Here is a 4,022-nt window from a genome sequence, read left to right on the forward strand (position 1 = left end):
TATATATATATATATAATTAGAGGGCTAAATCCTCTGTTCGCTGCCGCTTATTAACCCAGATGGTTGCTTCTCACAAATTGTTGTTTATTGACATTAACAAAAAAAACAGTTTTTGTACTAAAGTTAAAATTGATCCGCAATGGCTCAGGGTATAGAGCGTTCGCCTTCCAATGTGGTGAGCCTGGTTCGAATCCCACTGATGGCTGGACGAAACGAATCCGCATCCGGCTCGCACCGACCACATCAGTGCTGACGTGTAATATCCTCAGTGGTAGGTTGATCATAGGTTAGAGTCCCTTTGCCGTCAGGCTAGCCGTTGGAGGTCCTCGTGGTCTTCCTCTCCTTGTAACGCAAATGCGGGTTAGCTCCGTCAAAAATAGTCCTCAACGAAGTCAAATTTCTCCCAATACTTGATCCAGGAGATTCCCGATCTTCCGGATTTTGTTCAAAATTACAAAGCTCTACGGAGTTGAACATCAGTAATCGTAAACTCAAAAATTGGGTCAGCTGTTCAACAACGGTTATGAAATATAAAATAGAAAGTTAAAATTATTCACATGCAATTAAAGGAATTCTGTTTGCTTAAGCTTTTGCCTCCACTTCCCACGCCCAAATATTATTATCTATTAGTATTATGAATATTTAAAACTATTCGTGAACAGTAATTTTTTTTAAGTAAATATTTTTTTCAAATAACATTTATATTGTTATAGCATTATATTGTTAACTAATTTGATGAGTTCACAACCGAAATTTAACATATCCGCCATATATTAAATACTTTGTTTGCTTTGATCTCATTGTGCATGAAGCTGATCGTTAAGTTCTAAACATTTTAACAGATTTCTTTAACTGTAATTTATAATAGTATATTAATGTTATTTGTACAAAAATGGCAATGGTAAAGCGATTTTATAAGATTAGACCACCTTTCTAAACAACTTTATCTTAAATGTAAATGCGCTATTCTTATTTCCATAGCAGCAGACGGCCTTAGACTTTGTGGCGGGGGGAGTTCTTACCGTAGAGAAGCTAGAGGAGGTTGCAGCACAGTGGAGGTCTTCCTTGGGGGTTTCACTGTATTTGGTGATTATTAAAATTGTATCAATAATGAGCAGTTTTAATGCCGATACTTTGAAAATAGGTGGAACCTCGAAAGGGATATGAAGCGGAGAAAATTACATAGTTTTGACTACCATAAATTGGCAGTAACAACATGGATAGAGTTAATCTCTATGCTGATCGGATAAATGAGATAAAACATGTTTTGATTTGTTTAAAGCGTAAAACCATTGGAAAGGGACACAAATATTAATAAATAAAGAAATAATTGAAGCTATTTCAGCTTTATAATAATAAAATTAATTATTTTAGCTTTATTAATTATTAATTTATTAATTAGGTATAAGTATTTCACTTTTATGCAAAATTTCTTAGTGATGATGAGTGCTGATATATTGATATTTTTCTATTTTTCAGCCCTTTATGAAGAACGAGTTTTCAATAAGTTTTTCTGTAAATGTAATTAGCAATTTTTAAAAAATATTTAATTTTTAAAAACGTTTCAATTTTGTGACAGCTATAGAGCATGTCACATGTTTACCTCATAAGTACTATCAGTAATTATTAACTTCAAAAATTTATTTTTTATTGAAATTATAAAAATATAATAGTCTGGACTAGATTATTACATATGGTTATATATATTATTACAACGTCTATTTATACCAGACAAATGGGAAAGTGCTCAATTAGGCCTCATTGTAATGTTAATATTAAAAATATATGCATGGACATTAGAATAAAAATAATAAAATAAAACAAAATAAAATATTTTGCCATAAAGCTAAAAAATGGCTTTTTGATAAATTAAATATTTGATTACGATAGTGAAATTGTTATGTTTCTTAAACGATTCCGTAGATGGCGTTGCAACCGTAGATGGCGTCACTAAAGTCCAATAAAAATTTAATAAAAGAGCTAAGTGACATTAAAATTAGATTATTTTTTCAACCCCGTAAATAAAAATTGTGTTTCATATTTCGGATGTTACAATACATGTCATTTAATTTTAAAATTGTGGTTTAATAATTGGGGAAAATACAAGCAATTATATATAGACAAACAGAAGGTGCGTTAATTCACATAACTAAGGGGGGGGGAATAATTTAATTTAAAATCTATATTGGAATAAGAAAAAGTACCTACAGAAGATATAAAATATTGAAATAAAATATTTGACTTTAAGAGTAAAAAATTGCTAATAAAATAAAATCTTGATTTTCACACGCCAAGTCGTTATGTCAACCCAAAACGAATTTATAAATAATCAAGAATAATTATATAAATAATTAAGATCAAGAAAATAAATTTTAATTTTTAGGAGTTGGGTATTATAAAGGAAGAAAATATCCGCTTTGTTGATGTATACGATGAAAGAAATGATTTTAATTTTAATATAAATAAACTAATTACTTGGAATTCAAATGTTTCTAAAAATATCTATTTAAATACCATTTTTAATCAAATGAATAGAATTTGTAGTAATGTTTATTTATCCAAAAAACAAATAGACACACTCTTTCAAAATTTGATTAAAAAAAAATGGATAGACAACTAAAGTAATTAAATTCTACATAAAATCATTGAGTAAATTGTATGTTATTGTAAATAAATTTACTGAAAACTTATTTGTTGATTTATATAATTTTTACCATGTGCAAATCCATTTCGGGCAATTACGTGGCTGAAAATGTGTGCAAAACAAGGACATGTTTCTCTCGCTCTCTCTTTTTTTCTCTTAAATAAAAGTTAATTTTCTAAAATCATTAAAATTGTATGATTAAATATCAAACTTATTAATTATAAACTTCTTCAAAGTATATATATATAGCATAATAAATAAATACAAAAAGAAAAAAGAAAAAAACGAAGAAAATTTAAAAAATCAATAAGTTTTATTTACATCGCATAAGCTGCAAGCATATAGAACTCATAAAATAAGTTCAAAATTCAAAGCATAGAAATAATTACAGAATAATCTAATAAAAATCTGGAAAAAAATATATAATCTCTTCATCAGCCTACGTGATTATATCCGCAAAAAAGAGTGCTTTCTAATATTGTGTCAATTTAGTCAAAGCAAAATATATCAATGCAATAGTGTGAGGAGCACTCAAAATTTTTTTTTCATCTTTTTTTTTCATTGTTCTGTAATTTTTTCCATGTTTTTTTTCCACATTTTGAACTTATATATATGCATATACAGAGAGAGCGAATGAAAATCATTATTTCTAAAAGCAATTGTCCTTGGCTGAAGAGTCTTATGGTGTATAAAGTTTCGTTAATGCTTAAACAGTTTCAAACCTATTTTATTTCATTCTTTAACCGATTTTGAAAAATCGACCCTTTTTGAGATTACGGCTATCTATATTCAACTCTGTAACTTTGTAATTTTCCTGGATCAAGGGGACTCCTGGATCAAGCATTGGCTTAAATTAGACTTTATGGAGGACATTTTGATGGAACTTACCCGCATTTGTGATGCAAGGAGAAGAAAACCTCGGAACCACCAACGGTTAGCAGATCGGCAAGGGGACTCCGTCTACCTAAGAGGATAATTCCCGTCAGCAGAGGGAAGAAATTTTTCTACGTTTTAGGAATGAACCGTGTAACAAAATATGTATTCAAATGTTTGATATATTTCTTACGGCGTCTGATCTCATTGCTTTATTTCCCTAAAGCAATGTATGGAATACATGAAATATATAAAAAATGTACCATAGTATAAATAAATGTAATAATTAATATATTTTTTCACGATATATAAAAATCTAATGATGGTGTCGCAGTTTTCCAGTGTTGTCGGTGCATTTTTATTTGCTGGAAAATCACATGGTAGGATCCAGTTTTCCCACATTAATTTCCATATTTGTTTGGTTTTCATCAGCATGAAATTGATATTAGCCATAAATCTATTGTTGTCCTATAAATATTTTTGCCTCCCTAATATATATATATA

Source organism: Parasteatoda tepidariorum, chromosome X1 (genome assembly GCF_043381705.1).
Source record: "Parasteatoda tepidariorum isolate YZ-2023 chromosome X1, CAS_Ptep_4.0, whole genome shotgun sequence".
Classification (NCBI taxonomy): Eukaryota; Metazoa; Arthropoda; class Arachnida; order Araneae; family Theridiidae; genus Parasteatoda; species Parasteatoda tepidariorum.